Genomic DNA, 25,663 nt, shown 5'->3' with positions numbered 1-25,663 from the left:
GAAAAAGCTTTGGGTTGCCATCAGAAATAATGAAGTTTGAAGTTCCTGAATGTTATCCATTTATTGGACTCGACTTTCCACCCTTTCCTTGAATTCAAGGAGCCAGGTCAAAATGGTGAGTTCTCATGGAAAATTAAGCACTCTTCTAAGAGTGCTTAGAGAAATATGGTTGTTTCAGGTTTCAGACTCTCCAGGGGATGATGGTCATTGATTTCCAGGCTTAAGACAATGATAAAGACTTCCAGATATGAATGGACTTATGTGGAATCTGGCCAGTCTACCTGAAAGGCCTCCAGCCATAAAATTCTTGGTCCTGTCCTGGATATTCACCCCTCTTGTTCTTTATTTTTTCCCTACATTTTAAGATTTCACAGTTTGGCAGTCACAGCAATGATCACATGGAATGGCATTTATTGATTGAATATCTTGGCTGATTGAAGAATAACTATTTTAAGATTGTGAAGTGATTTCTGAAAGCTACATAATTATCCACTGAAGTGAAGGGATCTATTATAACACATCTTTATTAGTTATATAGCTGATATAAATTTGAAGAAGAGGGCCTCAGGGAGGCTCCGAGAATTTTTCATTTTATTGATACGGAAGAATATTAGGCGTAGAGATTCGTAATTTATTTTTAAAATTAAAGAGCAGAAACACAAATGCTATTTTATTTTAAAATACATTTTCTTTCTGTCTTAGCTTTGGTAACACTAAAACAGAGGTTTTGGCTCAAGAGCCATCATACAAAAATAATGAGTGGGTCTCCTTTCTTGATTTGTACGCTAACTTGACCCACTGTTACTGCCCTGATCAGGCTACACAATCCTGTTTGATCTATGGAGATGGCCCTGGTTGAACGGGCTTTTCCAAAAGCATTTTACATGAAGTCAAGGCCTTCTTAATCCAGAGTAAAGCTATGTATATACAAGAGTGGCTAAATATAAACAAGGGTAGACTCAAGCATGTGTTCCAAATGGGAACTCATGTGCTCCTCTCTGGGTCTGGCTGGAGTATTGTTCCTGCTGTGTGCATGCCTTAGGATATCACCCAGGGAACCGGATGCAATGCTTTGGCACATCATCTAATCCCTCACTCTGGAGACCTAGTCTTCAGTGCCAGATAGATTCTCTTGCAAATGACCAAATACTTGACTTTGAACTTTTGATGAAAGATTTAATGTGGGGTGATCAATGAGTAAAACTACATTATGCAATCCCAGAAATATGCAAAAAGTAAGAAAATGAAGTGGGAAATTAGCATTCTTGGATTATTTGACCATGAGAGAACAGAAATTGCTTGAAGTAAAGGCTTTTATGACAATGGGATCCTGAAGGAATTGCAACTAAAATCCAAAGAAAAAATGAAATAGTTGTATGTATTTTTTAAAGTTTCTGTGTTCGATTGTGCTATGTAGAATCCACTATTTTCTCTTCCTTTAACAAAATCTTGGGTGTATTCCATAACTTCCTGGTCACATTTGGTAATTAAAACTTAGTGTGGCTTAATTTAAACCCTTAATTGCATATCCAATTTACAGCTAGAGCTGTGACTCTGGCTGCTTACAAAGAGGGTGGGGGGCAAGATCTGGCTCTGGATCAATACTATCCCCTCCCTCCTATAGACCCAGCTCCTCAGGGAGACTGAAGGAGGGCTAGGGACTCAGAGAAATCCTTCCTTAAATGTCCACTTGCCTTGGGAGGGAGGAACTTTTGGACATTGCTGTGATCTTCCTGGTTCTGTCTACTACTAGTGGTATCACACAGGTGTCATATGTGTGCTTTTAAGCTTGCCCCACTCTCCCCAAAATAGCCTTTCTTGCCATCAACCCTCTGTGGATATTCCAGGTCTTCACTTGGTGGCTGCTGGAGGAAACTCATGGCTCTAACTCCTCCACTAATGTTTGAGCTCCTTTAGGTGGAGCCAGTGAAAGGCTGGGGTCCCCTTTCACATCACCCAGGGATGGAAAGAAAATTAGGTGGGTTGGAGATCACCCTGCCCTTCCCAGGTGTTTCTGCCACAGTCCTTCCAAGTTCTATATTCATTCATGCCTTCAGAAATTTCCAGACTGAAAGAAGGCCACAGATTGCATAATTCTGTATGCTTGTGCCATACCTCGGGGGTAGACATCAGGCTCCCCCCAAAAGTCTGGCACCTATTCTTCTGGAGACATGTTGAGGGAGGGTCTGCCAACTTTGGAAGCTCAGGAAGCTTCCATTTGGAAAATGAGATGTCAGTGTCCCTTTATTGCAGATGCCCCACTCATTACAAATGACTCTCCAAGAGCCCCCCTCAGTTTGTTTCAAGAGGGGAAATACACTTTTCCTTGGCTCTCAGTTAGGAGTGAGAATATGCACTGCAATTCCCACAAGGCCCTTGATAAGCACCTCACCTCTTTCCTGCCATCTTCCCCAGACTATGGAGGGCCTGGTAGGATGGTGCTTTGTAAGAGTGAGACTTTCCTATTGCTTGTCGGTTACCCTGAGGGATGACATTATCAGGTCCCAATGCACGGTGGCTGCTTGAGGGTCTTGTCAGAATATGGGGATATCTTTGTTTCCAGTGGTATTAAATATCTTGTTGTAACAGCAAAATTGGTACAAGTGACTTATTCAGGAAATATGTGATTCTAAAAATGTAATTGTTTTGGTATATGAGGGGCAAATGAATGAAAGATTACATTTCACACAGTCTATTTTAATTATTCATTCTCAAAATGGTTTTTATACTGAAGGCTCAAAGAATAAGCGTTTGCTTCATGAAAATTAGAAGAAGGAGATGGATCTGGGCTTATCTTCTCAAATCATAGGCTCAGAGCCACAGGACGAAGTTAGAGTCATGGATTCTATGTTGCATCATATGTCTACTTGCTTAGAATCCTCTTGGGAATTGGCTACTAACTTACAGCCTAAAAATCTTTGGGTCCATTCATGTACCCATCCCTTCTTCTGGCCACTCTTCCTCCCAGCCATCCATTCATCCATCCATCTCAGTGTTCTGACTATCGCTTAAAGCATCATAATGTTTTATTATACAGTCCAAAGGTCAATTGCACTGGAACATCTGGGTATGTATTTTAAACAAGTGCCCCAGATGAGTCCAATTAAGTTTGAGAAACTAATGAGACATTAAAGTTTCTGAAACTCGGCTACACTGAAGACTAGGGGAAGGCAACTCTTCACCAATGAAATTGATGGCCAGTCTCCTCAGTGATGTTTTCCCAGGCACAACAGGTCTCAAAAAGAACCTCCCCTTTAGACAGTTCAACATGTTTCACCCACATGCAAACTTTGATGTGCATATCTATGAATTCAGAGAGAGAGTTCAAACCAGAAGTAAGCTGACTCCCTGCTCTGTAGCCTCACAACATCCAACAGTAAGTACTTCTTTAGCATCTGAAATTATCGTTCATTTATTTGCTTACTGCTCATTATCTACCTTCTCAAACCTGAATGTAAGCTCTTTTGATATTCAGAAACTTGCCTGCTTCTTCACTGTGATCTGCACCACCTGGAATAGTCCCCAATACAGAAAACATGCTGTAACTGTCTGTTAATGACTCAATGAGCCACAGAAGAATACCTGAGTAATGCACATTTTTTCCCCAAAAATAATTGGAAGGCATTGAAGTAAACTAAGGACCACAATGTACTGAAGAATAGATGGAGTTAATTTTGGAAATATTCCTAAAGGTTCAGATCTTGAACTAACATCTGAAAACCCTTCTGAAAGGTATAGAAAATGAACAGCAGAAACTTGTTTCTCCTCTGTAGACCAGTTCAGCCAGAAGCCTTGAGGCAGAAATTGAGGAAAGGGTTCTGAAAATGAATGAGCCCAGCCTTGTTGGAGCAGAGAGACTCCGGAGAAGAGAAGTAACAAATGAGAGGGGCATCAGGGTGGGGTAGGTAGAGGAGAGTTGGAATCAATGGTCAGAAGTTTCTATTTGGTCCAGATGGTAATAGGAAGCCACTGGAGGGCCATGTTTACACATTTTCAAAATCCAATTAGGATACCACATGTTTTTATGGTCTAATCACCCATTTTGGACCCATTAAATAAATTAGTTGAGAGAGAAAAACAAAGGGAAAAATAAAACGATGTGTCATTTGATAGCATTAGGAAATCATGGGATAAATGTGTGAAATTGGAATGTTTGACCTGGAACCAAATTAATCCAAATATGGTCTTGATGACTGAGTCTCGAACTGAACTAGGCCCACGCTAATGTTTGAAAATGTGAACAGTTAAGAAAATACAAAAGAAAGGATGGTGGTTTGGGTGAGGAACATGGTCCATTCTCTCTCTTTGAATGGTTCAGATATTTACTTGCCGAGGGTGGAGGCCCAGGGCAGCTGATTTCTCATGCTCGATTCCAAGCTCTAGGTTCTAACGGTTCTATAAGAACACTGGTTGATACACATGAGGCGGAAGCAGCTGTTCCAGTGAAATTCCCTCGGGAGAGGAAGGCAGGCCAGCCATCCAGATGGGATCAAGCAAAGGGAGGAGGATAGGGGAGAAACAGACACTGGGAACAGGCTGGGATTTGGTGTGGCACCTGCTGTCCATCCTGTCCTCAGCCTTAGCCACAAGTTAGAACATACAGTAAATGGGGTGTAGTGACAAAACAGAAGAGTTTTCTTGGCAGAAAGAAATCATCCTCGTTCTCTTGTGCTAGGAGGATTTTATTTTTTAGAACCCCATTACTCAGAGTGTGGTTCCCCACGCAGGGCATCCACAGCTGCTGGGGGCTTGTTAGAAATGCAGAAACTCAGGCCTCAAACCAGACTAGCTAAAGAAGAATCTGCACTTTAACGTTCTTTCCCAGGTGACTCGTAAGCACATTAGTTTGCAAAACATTGTGTCAGAGGGTTTTTTTTTTTTTTTTTTTTTTTTTTTTTTTTTTTTTTTTTTTTTTTTTTTTTTTTTTTTTTTTTGTGTCAGAGGGTTTAAAGCAAACTAGATAAGATAAAATGAGGTGAGAAAAAATGAGAGGATTATAATCCTATGTGACAGAGAATAATGCATTGCCAATTGAACCTGGACAGGGTACAAGAACTGCTACAGACCCACCCACATATAGCCAACCTTGAAGACAAACTCACAGACGTACCTTTGTGTACACATAGGAGGAGCATATCTGCTGTTCCAACCCGAAATCAGCTTGTTTTTTCCCTTTATGATGTAACTTTGAAGCCACTGTCTTTCCTCTGAATTACACTCAGTTCCTTTCATGAATTCTATTTTATGTTCTTCCCTGTTTTGCTTCATATTCCACTCTTCTATCTTTCTTGAGTGCAGCCCCAGGTCAACCAATAACCCAGGAAGCCAAACCGAGACTGTTAGAATCGTAATCATTTGCCATTCAGCTGGCAGTTTCTCAAGTGTGGAAATTTCCAGGAACCAGGCTTTTTCCAGGGCCCAGGGACCCTCCCTCATTAGTTCCAGTGAACCTTCTCTCACTCTGAAGTATTTACTTACACTCCTCATGAGGTTCCAGACTTAATTAGCTCACGCTCTACTGTGCTTCTTCCCATCACATCACAAACTCCTTACCGCTTTTTCTTTGAGTTTTTAGTCTCTGTGCAGGGCAGTGCACCATAATGGCTTAGGGCAGCAGTTCATGTCTGACGGACCTAGGTTCAACCTAGCTCCACTACGCTGTGATACTGGTCCAGTTATTCAGCCTCTAGGGGCTGGGGTCTCTTTACCTGTAAAATAGGAATACTAACACCAGCTGCACAGAAATTTGTCATTATCAGAAAGACAATGTTATCTAAAGTTGTCAGCACGCCACCTGCACATAGCAAGTGCTCAAAAAATGATAAATGGCAGCTATCTGAGGCCCTCAATGGTAAATTCATTAGGTAATATTTATTTATAAGAATTATTATATCAAATGGCCTCATTTATGTTGTGTTACTTCCATTCTCTCTAGACAGGGCTGCCCTAAGATTCATGTAAGTTTTTAGGTGAGGACAGTGCTCCCCATTCATTCAATTACACTCATCTTATATCCAGAGAAACTAAAAGAAAAATTAAAATAAAGCAGAAGAATGCAAAATCAGGAAATGTATCATGCTAGAACTAAGGGTGTGCTTTTTGACTCTCAGGATCTATAATGAAAATTCTAAATGCAAGGCAAAACAGGCCTGACCTTATGTAAGTATTTCCACATTCAGAACTCTTGTAAATTTCTGTGTGAGTTACATAGTTGCCAGCACAATAACACCACCTGCAAGTCACCATTGATAATCCAAATAAAGAAATTCTGATAAAATCTTATATTGTTATTTTTTTTAAGAAATTACTTATGTGTTTGCAGAAAGTTTTGTCCCACGCAATCTACTGTGCTGTTTCAGAACAATGATAAATACAAATGGCATTTCACTTCAAGCTGCGGAAATAATACATGATTTCTGGTCCTTTGGCTGACCAGTCATTTATCACAGGTCATTTACATAGAGCAAGATGGCTTGGTAAACTAATCACTAAGCTCTTTCATGTGGTACCGTGTTCTTAGTACATCATGTGAAATTAGTTTGATGATTTCAGTTCCTTCTCTTGGGATCCATAACCCAGTTCATAGACTAACCAAAAACAATTTGGCTGAACCCACCAGCCTGTATCCACATTCAGGACTGCTGTGTCTTGATGTTGGATTCATTGATAGCCAGTGAGTCAGTTCTGACTTCTGAGAAAGAAGCTTTGGCTGAGAACATAGATAAAAATATAATAATAAAAAAGTGGTGTATGTGCATGCATTTGTATGTGTATAGATATTATATGTGTATATGGGGTGTGTGTGTGTGTGTGTGTGTGTGTGTGTCTCTGCAGTGATGAGCTGATTTGAGAGGGCAAATATTCTGACAGATTTTCAAGTGGCTACTTAATAAAATTTTGATCATGACATATTTAGTTGTTTTTTTAAAAAAAGAAAACATTGACTTTAGATTTTTTTCATTAATTTACCTTTCTTATATCTCATACCAATATTTCTGGTCTCACATGCTCTTCTAAAACTTTGCTCTTCTTCCATGAAAAGGTAAGGCTAAATCCTCTCTCCGTGAAATTGTGTAGGCCTTCGTGACTGGCTGCAATGAATAAACTATTGCGGATGTGAGGTTGCATGACTTCCAAGGCTAGGCCATAAAGTGTGTACAAGCTCCTCTCTCTCTCTCTCTCTCTCTGTTTCTCTCCACAAGTACTCTGGGAGTTCTGGGCTGATACATAAGAAGTCCAGCTTCCCTAAAGCTATCTGTTGGAGGCATCCTGGGAGAGAGCACATCTCAAAGAGAGACAGACGTGCCTGAGAAACTCAAGTGGCCCAGCTCCCAGCTCTATGAATTTTCCCTGCAGAACAGGGAAATATGCTTGTGGCTGAGGAAGCTTTCAGATTATTCCAAATCCCACCTGCACTCTGCCCTAACCCTGCCAGCCAAGTAGAGCCACGTGGAAACTGCTGGCCTTCGAGCCTTCCCAGTTGATATGGAGTGATATGCTGGAGCAGAGATAAACTGTCCCCACTAAACTCTGTCCAAATTGCAGATTTGTGAGCAAAATAAATGTGATTTTTTTTAAAGTTACTAGCTTTTGAGTTTGTTTCATAGCACAGGTAACTGAAACATACTTCATATGAAATTAGGTTGATCACTCTTTTCTTATTTTTTTAGAGGGGGCAGGGGCAGAGGGAGAGAGAGAGAGAGAGAGAATATTAAGCAGGCTCCATACCCAATGTGGTGCTCAATTGCACAACCCTGAGATCTTGACCTGAATCGAAATCAAGAGTTGGATGCTTAACCAACTTAGCCACCCAGGCACCACTCTTTTTTCTTTTTTTGATCATCTTTTTGTCTAGGGAATTTTTTCTCTGGGTAACTATAACCCAATTCAAAGACAAACCAAAACACTTGACTGAATCTACCAGTTTGGGTTCATACAATAAGACAGTTGTGACTTGATTTTAATTCAGTGAAAGTCAATGAGTCAATTTGGCTTTGCCTAGATAAGATCTTTTATTTTCATTCATTCATTAATTCATTAATTTTTTGAAAAATGTGTGTAACATATTGTATATACTAGGGCCTATTTCTTGGTTTTAATATTGTATTATAGTTATAGAAGATAAGCTATTGGAGCAAACTGGACGAAAGGTACATAGGACCTAGGTACTATCTTTGCAATTTCGTGTGAATCTAATTACTGCAAAATAAATTTTTTTAAGTGGCTATATTTGAGTATGTGTGTGTGTGTGTGTGTGTGTGTGTGTGTATGTGATGGTGGAAAATTTAAATTATTTGGTATGGCAAATATTCTGATAAAACTTCCAGGGCCTCCTTAATAAAAGGTTGATCATTACATATACTACTCTTTAAAAAAAGAAGAAACATCAAATTTAGATATTATTATTTTTCACTCATACACCCTTCCCCAGTCTCACATCAAATTTAAAAAGTGAGAAGGGACCTTTTCTTTCACCGTTTAAGTCAGTTAGCCTAATTTTTCATATTGGAAAACTGTAATAAATAATGATAAAAGGAAAAAAATAATGATAAAAGGGATCTGAAAACTGTAAAAGAATTTCTGCCCCTCCTAGTGATTTCCAGTTTCCTCTGGGGAACTGAGAGGACTTGGGGGTGTGATTGCAAGGCTAGAGCCGATAATCACTGAAGGGGAAAGTCCCGAACTTGACATTAATCCTAGCAATCAGTTTGAACTGATTACTAAGGAGATGGTTTTTTTAAACAAGGAAAAATGAAACTAGGGAGAACTGTATAGCAACACAAGATCCCTAAGAAAACTTTTACTAAACTTTCTGAATTCCAGACGTAATCCATTAGAGATAACAGCATTTATAGCATCTATATGAACAGGTTGGAGAAACAAAGAATGATCAAATGAAAGCATATAGCATATGATTACTCCATGTATAGCATAAGCTGGTAATCCATTCATTTCTCAATAAATTTTTAGAATTGTAATCTTTTTAAAACAAAAAGAGAAGTATTGTTGTAGTCTGAACTTCTAAATTTTTAATTTTTTTTAGTTTTTATTTATTTTTAAGATTTTATTTGAGAGAGAAAGCGTGAGCGGGGGAGGGGCAGAGAGAGAGTGAGAGAAACAAGCAGACTCCCCACTGAGCGAGAAGCCCAATGCAGGGCTTGATCCCATGAACCCTGAGTTCATGACCTAAGCTGAAGTCAGATGCTTAACTCAACTGAGCCACCCAGGCACCCCCTGAACTTTTTTAATTAAAGGAGAGATACAATTGTATTCAGGAGATACTGATATGAATCACTGACAGTGAGAAGACTTTTTCTCCCCCAGTAGTCTGATGGTCATTGAGGGAGTCAGGGGTGAGAGATCAGTGGAACAGAGGTGGAGCTCAGACAAGAGGCTCCCATCTCAAAAAAATCCCCGATGCCTTTGGCCCAGGGCGCCATCCTGGAGACCTGGGATCAAATCCCACATCGGGTTCCCGGTGCATGGAGCCTGCTTCTCCCTCTGCCTGTGTCTCTGCCTCTCTCTCTCTCTGTGACTATCATAAATAAATAAAAATTAAAAAAAAAAAAACTTAAAAAAAAATCCCCGATGAATTGATTAGTAATGGTGTGAATAGGGATTTTTCACTTTGCACTGGTTTGGTGGTGTGTGTGTGTGTGTGTGTACATATGCTAATTTTAAGCAATTGATTCAGTGAAATAAATTAGTGTATTACTAATTAGTATGTCAGACTATTACTGAAAGTTGTTATGAGCAGAGGTTTTCAAACTTATATAGATTCTCAGGCCTCACTCTAGGCCTTTGAGTCAGAATCTTTGAGAGTAGAATCCTAATTTATACATATATATGTAATATATATATATATAATTTATCAATATATATTTATTTCAATATATAATTTATATGTATTTTTTAATTTATTTTAAAGACAGAGAGCATGAACAGGAGGAGCAGAGGGAGAGGAAGGGAGAACCTGAGGCAGACTCTGTGCTGAGTGAAGATTCTGATGCAGGGGCTCAATCTCATTACCCTAAGATCACAACCTGACCTGAAATAAAGGGCCGGGAGCTTAACTGACTGCACCACCCAGGCATCGCCCCCCTAGTTTCTATATATTTGAGTCTTACAATCACCCAGGTTTGGGCTAGGTAGAAATAAATGGATGTGTCTGTTTCCCATCCTTCAGGTGACACTGGCATCAGGTCATTTCTGTTCAACTGCACTGAGGTAACAAGAGTGTCCAGGGGTGGCTCCTGGAAGAGCTCTTCAGACAATGAACTCCCTGGAGACATAGCAGACTCAGTGTGAACTCTCCACAGAATTGGAAAACATGTTCAGAGGGACTTCATTTCTAGATTTGCCTGTTTTAACCCAAGAATCCAGTGACATATATTCTCCAAAAACCTTTCCTGCTTCCTCCTCTGGATGCCAACAATCACAACACAAAATGTTCCTGGGCTGGCACTGCCTGTGTATGGAAATGGGACTGGGGGCACACCAAGGGAGTCAAGCTCAGGAAAGACCCCTGATCAGCATGGTTTCTGCTTTCACTAACAGCACATCACACATGGTTTTGAAGGTCTAGTGTTTCAGGGAGGTCTCTAATCTGGAAGGCCTTGCTGAAAGGAAGGGATGCTCATAAGATTGGCTCTCTTTTTGAAAACAAAAAAGACTGGCCAGATTGACAAAGGGGTAGGGAGTCTTCCTCAAAGATGGATTCTTCACCATCTTATGACTAGCAGAGAATTTTACCCTGATCACCTCTGTGTTCACTTCTGTTCCTTCCAATCCCCAAACCTCCGTAGCTTAACATAACAAAGGTTACCATCTCATTCACATCACAGTGTCCTGTACCCCACATAGGTCTATGGTCCACAGGGTCATTCAGGGACTCAGGATCTTTCCTTCTCACTGTGTTACCATTTCCTAGGGTCTCAGATTCTCTACTGGAGTCTTTGCCTTAGACCAGAGGGTGAAGAATGAGAAAATAATGTGGAGGATCCATGAGAGCTTTGTTGTGGGCGAAGCTTGAGAATTCTGGTAGCCAGAACCCAGTTTTGTGGCCTTACTAACTTTAAGGGAGTCTAAGAAATGTAGGCTAGCTAAGCGCTTAGGCAAAAATAGAAATAGCTTTTGGTGAACATGTATATAGTGTTTGCCAGAGTTTGTCACTCTGGCAGCTTTAAAGATGAGATGAGAATGGCACTTTCATCTATGGTTTACCTCCCCAAACCCATAACCCCCATCTAATTATGAGACAAATACCATATAAACCCCAAGTGAAGAATATTCTACAAAATGCCTAACAAGTATTCCCCAAAACTGTCAAAGTCATCAAAAACAAGAAAAGTCTGAACTATCATAGCCAAGAGAAGCCCCAGGAGATAGGACAAGTAAACGTAATGTGCTATCCTGGTTGGGGTCCTGGAACAGAAAAGGACAGTAAGTGAAAACCAAGGAACTATGACTAGAGTATGGACTCCTATTAATAATAAAGTATGAATATTTGTTTATTAATTGTGACAAATGTACTTCATTAGTATAAAATGCTAACAATAGTGGAAATTAGGCCTGGAGCATGTGGAAATGCTCTGTATTTCCTTCAAAACTTTCTTATAAATCTAAAATAGTTTTAAAATAAAAACTTTTAACATTTTTTTAAAAAGTGACTGCCAAAAAAAACCCTACTACTCCTGTTTTCCCACAATAGCCATGAGAAAAAACAAAAACCAAAAAACTTTGTCTACTCAGAAGTTACTAGTCTGGCCTGTCCCTTACACTCATTTTTTCCCCTTTTATCTGTTGCTGCTACCTTGCCTTATCTCACAGGGATAATTCCTCAAGAACCAGCTTCTGTCACCTTTTTAAATAACATGCTGCATGCTCCTCTAAGAAATGAACCAAAACTTGATGATAAACCATGAAAAAACTAAAAGCTATTATGTTCTTGTATTAAAACATATACACACATGCACACACACTTACACACACACAAGATCCAGGAAGCTTCTCATCTGGTTTTCATTGGATCACCACTTTCAGACTTTTCATATCACTAACTCTATTATTAACATCAACAGCTTATATGAAAACTTATTTTCATTATATTTTGCCCCCTTCTCATGTCACTCCAAAAATGTTTTGTACAGTCTGTCAAATATACTTGAAAGTTTCACCAAATGGGAATAGAGTAGAACTTTAGAGGAATACTAATAAAGAAAAAATTTCTCATTTAAAAACTCTCCTAGATTACTTTGGGATAATACAATTCTGGAGACCTACATAGGAATGCAGAAGAGTCTGAGAACTCCCACAATAAATAAATTCATCTCATTTGGTTTAATCCAACATTATCCAAACTTCCTTGACCTGAAGCTTTATTTTGTTTTGTCTTCATTTTCTTTTTCCCCTTCTTGCCTCCTATCCATTAACCTCATGTAGAACTAGTGAGCCTTCAAATACATTCTAGATAATGGAACACTCAAAAGTGCTAAGTTAAATAATTTCGTTTCTTCAACTCATTCATAGAGAAGAGATGAGAAAGAATGTATCCTTTTTCCAGTCTTATTTTCAAAAATTAGGCAATAATCTTGAAATTAGAGGAAAAAAACTTGGTCCTTTTTCCTACCTGTGCCTTTGTGTAAGTATCTTATCTGAGCTTGGGCTCCCGCATTAAAATGGGCCAATAATAATTCCTGTTTGGGGAATCTGTTGGGTGGAGTTAACGACAAATTTAGCCTATTTAGCCTATAATTATTCCTTTCCCTAGCTGGGCTGGGCAAATTTTGTTTGTTTTTATTTGACTTTGGACTTTATTTTCTTTAAACAAATTGTAGAGAATGGAGAAAAAATAGGTTATTAACAGAAAACGGTATCTACATATGCACAGAGGCACATTTTTGGTGACAGAAGAGACTAGCACACACTGGCATCTCAGAAGCAGTTCTCAAAGAGCTTAGGTTTATTTTCTTGGATTTTAAGAGTCCCTAAGATTCTCCTTTGTTCCCTATCCTCAGAGCCAAATAGTCCATTAACCTTCCATATCAGCAATTTTACAGTCTACAACAAGGGGTATATGTGCAGACATACTCCAAAATAGTGTAAAATATCTGGGTGACCTGGCAACTCAGTATGGACTCAAAAGCCTGAGCCTGAAGACTTTCATTTAATTAGGAACTCCCATCTTGGACAAGAAGCAGTAGGATTGGTTCCTGATGGTCAACAAGTGAGGTCCTACAAAGGAAACAAGTTAGGAGGGGGTGGGGTGGCAGACAGGGATTTATATAACAGCATAGCCACATGACTTAGTACCAGTTCTTACAGCTGACGTTAAGTGATCATTACTATGTTCTGAGCACTGTGGCAAGCGCTTTGCACATATTAGCTTAGCTAATGTTCATAGTAACTCATGAAATAGGTCTTCTGATGACCCTCATTTTTAAATATGAGTGGTTAGGAAACACATTCTTGGTTAGTAAGTGGCAATGCCATGATTCTAATTCAAGTAGGCAGACTCCAGAGTCCAACCTCTTACCTCTATATTATCTGGGCACCATCTTTGCTTGATTTTTTAATCATATTGAAAAGGCGACAGCTCTCGATTGTTCTTCCTCTATCCCTTCCAGGAAGTCTACTTTCCTGACCCAAATCCCTTTTCCAGGAGATAGGATATTAGCACATCCCTACCAGGGCCTGTATTTCTGATCAAGATGGAGGGTTTGAAATTTGTTCTTTATTATTTATTTTTACTTTTTGGTAAGTACTTTCAGAGTGGACACATGTTAATTAACTTTAAAGACTGACACATATGAAACAAAATAGAAATCCATCGTTTTACATTTTAAAATGTAATAGCTAGCAGGATAGCACATTACAGCTAGGATGAATTTACCCAGGTAGGGCCCATGGATTTCCGTCTCCTTAACTCACCTGACTCTGATTCATATTTTTTCTTTTGTTTTTCCTTTAAATTCAAATTTACTTTTTTTCTAATTACAAAAACATGGTATAAAATGTAAGAAACATATATTAGTAAAAAAAAAAAAAAGAAAACGAAAATAATGATTTCTTGTAATCCCACCATCTAGCAATAACCACAGTTAACGTCTTCCAGACATTTTAATATATATACTTATATGTATAAGCCAGATGTCAAATGGGTCTCTCTGCTCCTTATTATCTAGATAAGATGCCTTGGTCCTTCATTTCATTGCTCTTCTCAGGATTTTGGCAACTTCCCAGAATCTCACATTCTAATGATCACCTGTGACTCTGACTTCCTGTTTCTTCTGAATTCCATTCTCTACTGTTCAGCTTACAGCTGTTGCTTTATTTTGCTCTGGCCATAGACCCAAATGTGGAAATCAGGTTCTTTCTTTTATTCGACAGTAATAACAAATCATCCATACGAGGATTTTTTTGATGTGTAGCCCTCTTTACTTCAGGATGTGAAGACTGTTACATTTAAATAGTAGATATCCTTTTCCTATGAATTTTTTGTTGTTGTTTCTAAGCCATATTACTCAGCCATGTACTTTCCCCCCTTTCCATTCTGTTTTTGTTTTTCCCTTCTCACAAGGTGGAATCATATTTTTCCATTTTTTTTTCCTTGCACAGTAATTCAGATGTATAAGACCTTGCCCACAAATTTAACTTTAGGAATTCCCTTTCTATACACAAAGTCTTCCCCAAAGCTTTGACACTGTCCTGATCAAAAAGTCTGGAGTTACTAGAGAAGGGCCATTCATGTCCTCATATGTGGCATGTAGTTTCCATTAAGACACAGAGATGTAGTACATGGCAAAGACAAAGGAAGTTGAAAACAATACATCCCACATGGTAGGAATTTCAAAGGAGATGTTAAAAGATTAGTTTTATAGTTCTTAGGGCCCTCCTTCACATCAAGGATGTAAAAGCAGGAATACGGATTAGGAAAAGTTTTAGAAAGATTTCACTGAATAGAGCAGCTAGTGAGATGTAAGAATCCCCATTCCAATCAGAAAGAGATGCGGGTTGCTTTCCACTTCACATTCAGTTGGTTAAAAGAGAGAAGCTTCAAGGACCACTCATAATTAATTTGATATGTGTTCTCCTTAGTTGCGGAGATCTAGTAGATTGATGACCGACTTCTTGGAAAATGTAAAAGCTGAGATGGGCTACTTGTACTAGGCTGGGTCTGTCTGCCCGCAGGGGGAAAGGAAGGTGGGTGTTTCCTATGGACCAGATGTGGCCTCACAGGCAGGGAAAACTGGTGGGACTATCTTCAATGCAACCCAAGAGGATTTCCTGGAAGCCTTGGGACTTATAGAGTCTCTGGTCTAATAGGCTGCTGTGACTAATTTTAGGGAACACATGCAAAGTCATGGAAAATGCAATCAAATGAGTCCAGGGGGGAGTCTCCACAAGACCAGCAAAGGGCCTAGCAGAGGAAGAAAGCTTCAATCTCCAGCTGGATCCCAGGAGCATGGTACCTCTCATTACAGAACAATTCAAAAAAACTTTCTTGCTCTCTTCTTCCCAACCAAAACCCTGAAAGAGTCAGAACCACAGTTTATAAAATAGGAAAATGGGGGAAAAGATGAGGAAATAGAGCAGGGCATGGAGGGGGCAAGGGAACCACAAGCCCTTCTAGACCATCTACCTCCAGAGGGCCCAAGTTAGATAAAGAGAGTTTTCTCTTCAAACTAAGTTCTAAGTTTGGAGAATTACAAACTAAGAATGATCTAAAAAATGAAACAAAATATAGGGATCCTTATGTTTCCATCTAAAAGAATCCCCTCTACCTGATAAAGTCTGGAAAAGCAGTGACAGATGAAAGTAAAGGGGCTGATGCATTTCCCTGTGATGTATGAACTATTCTATAAATTGCTTTGCAATTACTAAGTTACAAGTAATTATTAATAATTACTAACAATTCTTTAACCAACCTCATTGAACTTGGGTTATTGTTTTTCCTTATAGACAACACTGATAAGATTACTTCACATATCCGTATGTCTTTTGGCTGGATCAATGTTTAGATCCAGGTTTCAAACTTTAGTGATGAATTGCCAAATGTATATCAATTTACATTTCATTCATGCATGCTCTAATGGATATATTAGAACCATCAGTTCTACCATATTAAAGTGCCTTGTTTTCCTGACCCTGATCCCTTGTGGGCTGATTTCTAATGTAACTCTCAAAGGAAAAAATGATTTCCCAGTTCTTGAGATGGTACTTCACTCATTCCTGTTCCTGTAGTTATGAATGTATTTCAGAAACCCAAATTTTTTGTGTATTAGTAGCTGCCTTTATATTGTTTTCATAATTTTTATGGTTATGAGATAGAAGATGCACCAAAAAATGCACAATTATTTACATACCTAAGATAGACTGTCTACCTATATTTGGGTTGGGAAAACAAATTCAGCAGATCAAATTTTCCAACCTTGTGTTTTCATTCTGAGAATGTTTCGTTCATGCTTCTCCTGACCTCACAACCTCAGCAAAAGCTGTAATTAGAGTTGATTCAGTAAATACAACCTCTGCCTGGGTGGGTGGGGGCGGTGTTCTCCACAACAGCTCTGGTCTTGAACAGAACAGTGCAAGGAGCAGGACTACTATGGGTTTTTTGGGGGCTTTGGCTATAGGGAAAAGAAACAGTTTTTTTTTTTTTTAAATCTTAAGAAATATTCCAAAACAGGATTTCAAGAGCAGTAATCCCCTCTGTCTATGTTTGGCTATGAAGTACCTTCCCATGAAATATAATTCCTAGCTGGCTGTCACTTGTCATTTTCCCTGTGTTCAATATTCACCAACATAAAGGTCCTATTTTGCCAACTCCCAGCACTTAATTTTCATTCCCATTCATTTTACCATTTCTCTTAAAGTGAAAATAACACTCAATTGTCAAGGGGATTGAATGAATTGTAAATAACAAATGTTATCTTAGTCCCTGGAACTTATCTCATGCTATGTTATGGATTTACCAGGTTCCACAAAATATCAGATATATGAGCCTTAAAGGGGAAAAGTCTCCATACTAGTATATGAAAAAATTCCTAAATTCCAGAAGGGTGAGTGAACAGATGGATACTTTTGGGACATGTGTGTGTGTCATTTTTGTTTTACATTTCCTTGGCTCTGCAAGAGAACGCATTTTCTACAAAGTATGGTAGCTGCAGTGAAGGATAATATTAAATTAAACCTGGAAACAAGAAATGAGAAGTAAATAGTTTAACAAAAATGCAGTTCCATATGTTAATTTTGAAAAGTTTCATTATTAAAGCACAGATTTGGAACAATGTGGCCACAGACCGAGACACAAAAGGTAAACAGTGACTGATGTAATGGAGAATATTTTTCTTATTTGGAGGTGTAGATACTGTTCTAACACATTCATATAGGTATTTCCAAGTTTTATTCATTGAGGAAATTCAATATTTTAATAAACTTCCATAAAAATAATTATAGATTAGTGATTTTTTTTTCCCCGAGGGGTGATTTATCACATAGAAAGTAAAGCTCTGAGTGGATCCAGCAATGTGGAACACTGAACTATTGCACCTCTTGCCACAACATAAAAATTCTGGATAAGCTGTAACAACACAGCAGTTTATAAAACATATCTGAGGGGAAAAGTAAATAGAAGGAATCACCAGTCGTCAGAAATTAAGAGTGAATTCTTGGCCAGTGCACAGCTAACTTCACTGTGATATGATAATGGGGTAATTCAGATTTAGAGAAGTGTCCTACAGTTGATGGGCTGAAGTACTAACACTCACACATTGACAGGAAACACAGACTTTGACCTTACCAGGCATGGTGCTTGAACTGGAGGCTAGTACCGAACCCTAGATGGTTATTCACTCTGTGAAAATACTCTCATAGGAAAACCACCAGGACCAACCAGGCATGCTGCAAGAAGCTTGCTCTAGCCAGGGCTCAGTGAGGAGTGGAAAAAGAAGCAAGTCTCCAGCCTGTCACAGGCACAGAGTGACAATCAGATTTACAGTGCCAGCTAGTACAGAATCTCAACTCAGTAATTAACATGAAATCTGGTCTCAGACAGGTGAAATCCTTGGGTTCCTTGAAAAAAAAAAAAAAAAAAACCATTAGGGATTCAGAGCTGGTGACTTAAAGAAAAAAGAGATTGTCTTATTTTTTTTCTCCCTCAGGCATGTTTTAAATACCGTTCTGTGGTTATAGGTCATCCAACACTCGTGCATGTTTGCAGTTTGCAGTGGAGGTGAGCCCCTACTAGAGTGGTTCTACATGTTGTTACGAGTTACTTTCTATGAGAAATCACCAGAAAAAAAAATGCCAGTGTGAAAAATGTCAAGATGAACTTGCAGGAAAAACACTGCAAATTATGTAAGCAATTAATTTACTTACCACAAGAGAGAGTCAATATACGCAATCAATAGGGGGATAATGTCCCTGCTAAAGAACTAGAATAGAACAATCTGAGACCAGGAAATGGGATTACTAGAAATTATTATTTTATTTAAAGGAATAGAAAACGTGCTGAAAGGCATGATGATACTGTGTATGAAGAATAATCTAATTAATCAAAAGAACTAAATTAAGCCTCTTTTCAAGGAAAAAAAATGTAATTAAAAATTCAAAGGATAGACTAAAGTCACACTAAACATAGTGGAACAAAAAAAATCACAAACAAAAATGTAAAATCTGGGAAATTACCTGGAATGTAGCATAGGGTGATATAAAAATTGAAATGTGAAAGAGAAGGTAAGCAATATGCAGGATAGATTTAGACAGTCTAAAATATGGTCAATTAAATTTTCAGAAAGAAGTGACAAGAGAGGTAACATTCAAAAAGATAATGACAAGAGGAGGTGGGCGGGGGGTGGGGGTGACTGGGTGACGGGCACTGAGGTGGGCACTTGACGGGATGAGCACTGGGTGTTATTCTATATGTTGTCAAATTGAACACCAATAAAAAATAAATTTATAAAAAAATTTTAAAAAAATAATGACAGAGAATTTTCTACAATTGCTTAAAGGCATCAAGTCTCAGATGTAGGAAACTTGATGAATCCTAAGCAGGACAGATTAAAAACAAAATCCTCCCATGGACACATTTCAGTGGAGCCACAGAACACCAAAGACAAGGAGAAGATGTTCACGGCAGCTGGGGGAAAAAAAAGATATTTGAAGTAAAAGAATGATATTTAGGCTAATAATGAATGTCTTATCACCAAAAGTGGAGACCTGAAGACAATTGAATGATATCTTCCAAGTGCTAAATAAATAGTTTTAGAATTGTTTTATATAAAACAATTGATCCGTGTAGAATTCTAGAAGTAGCTAAACTTCTTAAAAAGAAGGCAAAATAAAGACATTTTTAGACAAACGAGTAGGAGTTACTTCTTTAAATATGCTTGATAGAAGAAGGACTAGCTGTAATCTAATTAGAAGAAAATAAACCCTGAAATGAGCAATAGGATATAAAAAGAAGTAGTGAGCAAATGATTTTTAAACTGGGTGATAAGTTGGGCAGCCCCAGGGCTCAGTGGTTTAGCACCACCTTCAGCCCAGGGTGTGATCCTGGAGTCCCGGGATCCAGTCCCATGTCAGGCTCCCTGCATGGAGCCTGCTTCTCCCTCTGCCTGTGTCTCTCATGAATAAATAAATAAAATCTTTAAAAAAATAAATTAAGTAAGTAAATAAATAAAATGGGTGATAAGACTAAAGAGTACTGACAGTTCAAAATCGTTTTTAAAAACTTTTTCAAGGAAGACTTAAAAGCAAGGTGGAACAAAGTGCTAGAAAATAACATCACAGACAATGGAGGATGTTCCATAGAATCAGTATATTTCGAGTTCCTTGTGATACAGAAATACTGGTTTGCTACATTAAATGTACTTATTAAAACTTAAAGATAAGCAGGTAAAAATAGAAATAGTATACGTATTTTTTCCCCCAATAAATGAGAAGAAAGGAAATGGACAAGAGAAATAAAAGCAAGGTAAGTAGAAAACACACATTAGTCCATATATCAGTATTCACAGTAAATATAATATATTATAATATGATATAGACTTACCAATTAAGACAGCCTCTCACAATGAATTTTATTTTAACAATTTAAGTTTCTGCCATGGCAGTTATTAATGCAGGTCACTAAATATTTCTTCTCATTCTAGATTCATGGTTTAGGTTTCACTCACACACTCCTTTAGTGAGATTTGGCTCTGTAAGTTGTTATGACCAATTTTGCATAAATTGAATTCATGTGTGCCACCGTGGGGTGGAGATGTTAACATCCTGTGCAGGACATATCAAGTTTTTCCTTTCTTCTGCTACACCCCCTAGCAATGCTAGAGAGAGTGGTTGCTCTGGACCCAGGGTAAGGACCTGGTGGAGCAGAGCCCCCTGTGGAACCTCAAGGGACATGCAGCTCAAGAGAGAAATTGAAATCTTTGCTGTTTTAAGCTGCTGAAATGTTAGAACTGTTTATTATCACAGCATAGCATGGCCCATCCTCACTCATACATACAGGAGAAATAAGTATGACAAAAAGAAATGGACTTTGAAAGTAAAGGGATGGGAAAAAAAAAAAAAGAAAGTAAAGGGATGGGAAAAGTAGTACAGGAAAACATTGACCAAAAGAAAACCAGCATATTAACATCAATGTTAGGCAAAATAGTCTGTAAGACAACAAGGAATTATTAAGGAAAAAGAAATGAAGAAAAAAATACAAAATATACTCTCAAATAAGAACAAAAGGAACAATCTGCTAGGAAGGTCACAATCCTGAATCTTTAAACATCTAACATCAGAGTCCCAAAATATATGAAGTCAACATGGACAAAAGAATTATAAGGAGAGATGGACACATCACAATAATAAGCCCGTTCCTGCAACTCCATTTCCCCTTGCTAAGCAGTGGTAGATGACTATTCATCTCACCCAGGACTGGGCAACGACACGTAAACAGAAATTTCTAGAAGGGCTACTGGGAGGGGATTTATTAATTTATTTTTTCTCTGATAAAAAGCAAGGGATGCCTTTCAACCCTCCACCCTTCTTTCTGTCTTTGAATGGGATTTCGTAAGAGGGTGATGGGTGAAAGAGCAATCGCCATTTCCCTTCAAACTTCTTATTACATGGTATTTTTGAAAGCCCCACTTTTTATGCCAGTATTATACAGCCCAAAGAATCCTCACAAAGCATTAGGTATGAATAATCGTGATCAAGTTATGGCAATTAAAACAGCATGGTATTAGTGAAAGAATAAAGTGACCAATGGAAGATGAACTTGATATATGATAGAAGTGACATTACAAGTAAGTGGAGACATAATGTGCTGTTATATCATGATCTTGAGAAAAATCCATTTGGCTAAAAAGTAAGTTAGCATCCTAACTCAGAAATATTAGTATCCTACCTAATACAAATGTTACCTGTTTCTGTAACATAGAACATTATATTCCAGGAGGATTAAAGACATAAACATGGAGCCTGATACTATAAAATATTTAGAAGAACATATTGGAGAGATGTTAAATTTTATGTTATGTGAATTATACCGCAGTTTTAAAATACATGCTTTGGACAGAGACTTAATTATCAATATAAAATTATGAAATGAGGTTAAAAATATATTGGGGAGTATTTTTATAAGCTTGGATTAGAGAAGAATTCCCTAAACAAGATGCAGAAACAACAGACTATAAAAACAAAGAATGACAAATTTCATAACATTAATATTAAAATCTTCTGTACAACAAAAGACCATTCAAAGTGAGAAAATAAACCACAGATCAGGAGAAGATATTTGCTGTACTTTAACTGACAAAGAACCCATATCAGAACGTATAAAGAACTACCTCATAGCAATACAAGAAAGACAAACAATGTAATTTTTTTTTTTTTTTTGTAAGTGGCAAAGGATATAAATGAGTGCTTGGGAAAAGAGAAAATCCTACTGTCCAATGAACATAAGGAAAGTCATTTGATCCCATCAGTGACAGAAATGAAGATTAGATCAGCAATGAAATGTCTCTTCACACCCATCAATATGGCAAAAAAAAAAGTCTCCTAATAAGTGTGGGAGGGGATGTGGGACTTGGGGACTCTCAGATACTGACTGTGGGGTGCAAATCAGTACAGCCCTGAATGGATATTGTCAAGCTGCTCCCAACTTGCAGATGTTCAAAGTCTACAACCATAGCCTTGAGAAATGTATCCGCATGCACAAGGACCCATATACCAGGATCTTCACTGCACAATGTTTACAATAACAAGAAATCAGAAAGAAACAGAAAGACTCATGCATGAGGCATGAATAAATTATCCTATATGCATATAGGGACTTACTAAACAGCAGTTAAAATGAATATCCTAGATGTACTGTATCAACATAGATCTATTCTGAAAGTGTTGAGGGAATAAAAAAAAACCAAGTTGAAAATGTATTATATAATTTGGGTATTATGCTAAGTGAAATAAGCCAGACAGAGAAAGACAAATACCATATGATTTCACTTATATGTGGAATCTAAAAAAGCCCCAAACGAATGAACAAACAAACAACAACAACAACAAAGAGAGAAAGACTCATAAATACGGAGAACAAACTGGTGGTTGCCAAAGAGGAGGGGTTTGGGAGAAAGGACAAAACAGGGGAAGGAGAGGAATAATATAGGTGAAACTTTCAGTTGTAAAATAAATAAGTCACAGGAATGAAAGTACAGCATGGGGGATACAGTCAATAATATTGTAATATAATTATCATGGTAAGCATTTCATGATGCATATAATTGTGGAATATTTCTGTTGTACACCTTATATGTCAACTGAACTTCAATTAGAAATAAAAAAAGACTGTTACATATTCATTTAAATATTAAAACAAAAGTATTAATGGAGAAGTTATAAAAACTTTAAGATCATGGTTAATTCTGGAGTAAAACGGAAAGGAGTACATGGAGTATTCAAATATATATGTAATATTTCTTTTTTTTTTCTTTTTTTGTTTTTTGTTCTAAGCAGGCTCAGTGGCCAGTGTGGAGCCCAGTGTGGGACTTGAACTCACAACCCTGAGATCAAGACCTGAACTAAAATCAAGAGCTGGATGCTTAACGAACCCAGGCGCCATCCCCCACTGCTTTTTAAAGTTTATTTATTTAAGTAATCTCTACACTCAAGGTGGGTCTCTAACTTACAACCCAGAGATGTAGAGCCTCATGCTTTACTGACTGAGTCATTCAGGTGCTCCTGTAATATTTCTTTCTTAAAACAAAGAAACAGAGCTGAAAGAAGTATGTCAAAATGCAAAAATTTATTAAATCTAAGATTAGATAGCCTTGGACATTGGTCTATTATGCTTGAAGTGTAATTATTTTGCATACTTGAAGCATAATAAATATTTTAAGTAAAACATGAAAACCAAGTTATAAAGTAGACGAAAAGTCAAATAAAGTGAGTTACAAATAAAAGTGAAAAAAGTTTAAATATGGTTGGAAGGGAGACGTACATTCTGTTTTAGAATGGGAAGGAGAAAGGAAGGTGTATTAGATCTCTACCTTGGGCCCCACAGCTCCGTGTTGCCACAGCTTTCAGAGGAGCTCCTTGCCCGGTTATCAAAGACTCAGATGCAGCCAAGCTCAGGAGCTCTGATCAGGTTTGCATTTTGAAGTCCGGGAGCTTGTGCAAGTGATGCAGGGGTGGGTTCCAGGAGATGCAGCACAGAGGAGGGCCACTGAAAGCTGACCCCTCCGCAGCCCAGGCCACTGCCTACAACATCCATGTGAGGTCCTGCTCTGGGTTTAGAGGCCTCAGGAAGAGAGTGAGCTCCATTGTCTGTGTGCTGCTGCTGTCCACTTGGGCCTCCATTCTCTCCAGCTCGGGCCACCTTCCTGGGCCCCCAACCTGTGCAGTCACACACTGCCCCACACTCACAAGGGCCCCATACTTGGTGGGATGTTCTGCTGGCACTGCCTCGACAAAGGACCTTGCATTTACATTTTGCACTGGGCCCTTCACAGAACTGGCCCTGCCAGTGGCACCAACAAAGTAGAAACATCCTCTGATAAAGGGTCTGTTCCTCTGTCCTCTGCTGGTCCCCACTGCTCTCAGCACTTGCATGGAATTTCCCATTTACATTCATTTCCAGACTCCTGCAGGCATCTTCCTCGGCTGCCTTTATTGTACAGATTTGATCTCGTGCATCTATCTATGCGTCACCTGGAGAAAAGCTGCCCTTCAGCCACAGAGCTCTGGGAAACTCGAGGTGTCCAGGGCAGAAGGCCACCTTCATCTTGATACTGGCATGTTGGTACTAATTCTGTTTGTATTTATTGGAACTAATGGCAACAACTTAAAGAAACGTGCAATAAGAAATGCAGTAATGGTAGCTCAGAAGTGATTATTTAGGTTGTATTTAGGCAAACACAATATGATCATATTTACACAGCATTAACATCCACTCCTAGATGGAAAGTCATATGGTTTTCACCCATAACAAAGGCACTTGCCCAATGCAGGCTCTCATACATGTTCACTATCTGGTTCCTAGCATTCATATTAAAAAAAATTTTTTAAAGATCAGTATGATTTCTAGAACCAAGACAGAGATGGTTAATTCATATTTGCTTTTGGAAGCTGAAGCAATTCTGGAGAAGGAAGTTTAGTCCTTCTGCCCAGGACCTTAAGGGCTGGACCTCTAAAATCTCTAGGCCTCATCCACTGTCACTGTCTTCCACAGACTTCTCAGGGGATTTCAAGGTAGGAGTCTCAAAGGAAGCACTGCTCTAGGTGCCATGAGTGGTGGGACCAGCCCATGGAAAGAAGACTTTGTGCAGCGCAGGGCTAAGGATGGGCCAACGGCTTTGGCTGCTCCACAGCTCTGTGAAATCCATGAGCAGAAGACCGATATTCCCATCATATCACTGTCTAGGTTTGAGGCTTATATTATTTTGGGGTGAGGGGGGGAATTCCCCTTTTAGAAAACCTATTAATTCCTAAATATACATAACATCCTGTGGTGTAAGAAGCTTGGAACAGAAGGGACAAATATGCAGGAAGTTTGTATGTCCATTTTATACATACTACGATCTGTGGTTATGAGAGAGCCAAAGGTATTCAGGGTGATGACATGCTCATTCATGGCATTCCACTTGGCTCTTGGGGAATATAAACCAGTTGTCTCCAGTGGAAAAATCTCAAACTCCCATTGGGAAAATATTGGGAGAAAATAGACATAACAGGGACATATTTGATTTTTAATGTTATGTAAAGACCACAAAGAGTCTGTGATATGAAAGACTCAAATTCCTGTCTTGTCTACTTGAGCTGAGTAGTCACCACATTATCACGACACGCTGGGACTCAGAGTCCAAAACAACGCAGTCGTCATCTCGATGCTGCCATGCCTTCTGCCTCTGTGCAAGTCAACTGACATCTCTGAGGCTCACATTCCTCCTCTGCAAAATGTGGGTGATAGTGAGATCTTCATAAGGTTTTGGGGTTTAGATGAGATCATGCATGAAAAAAACGTAGTGTGGTATCCAGCCCTCGGAAAGTCCTTGGTGGATGAGAAGGATGATTATTAGCGTGGGCTCTTAGGTGTCAGGAAGGGCCTCTAGTGTCTAGATCCTATCTCTTGTCCTTAAATTTAGTGTGGTGGGTACCTTCCTAATGGCAAAAGAGCTGG

General features: G+C 38.6%; 2 long non-coding RNA genes across 16 annotated transcripts in view; one reads left to right on the top strand and one right to left on the bottom strand.

The window, feature by feature from the left end:
- Positions 1-9,985, top strand: part of LOC102152966 — a 44,024-nt gene extending 34,039 nt beyond the window's left edge. For 5 of the 15 annotated variants that reach the window (XR_005373109.1, XR_005373103.1, XR_005373104.1 and 2 more), the window contains 2 exons: positions 8-115; positions 7,203-7,677. This is a non-coding gene — a long non-coding RNA (uncharacterized LOC102152966). Of the gene's footprint in view, positions 1-7; positions 116-3,475; positions 4,867-7,202; positions 7,681-9,928 lie in introns of those variants that run through there. The other 10 variants (XR_005373108.1, XR_005373107.1, XR_005373099.1 and 7 more) reach the window with 8 other exon arrangements.
- Positions 1-18,063, bottom strand: part of LOC111090871 — a 49,428-nt gene extending 31,365 nt beyond the window's left edge. The window contains exon 1 of the long non-coding RNA XR_005373112.1: positions 17,798-18,063. This is a non-coding gene — a long non-coding RNA (uncharacterized LOC111090871). The remainder of the gene's footprint in view (positions 1-17,797) is intronic.
- Positions 18,064-25,663: the final 7,600 nt, after the last annotated feature.

This window comes from Canis lupus, chromosome 18 (assembly GCF_011100685.1).
Source record: "Canis lupus familiaris isolate Mischka breed German Shepherd chromosome 18, alternate assembly UU_Cfam_GSD_1.0, whole genome shotgun sequence".
Lineage (NCBI taxonomy): Eukaryota > Metazoa > Chordata > Mammalia > Carnivora > Canidae > Canis > Canis lupus.
This window is presented reverse-complemented; position numbering and strand designations above follow the sequence as displayed.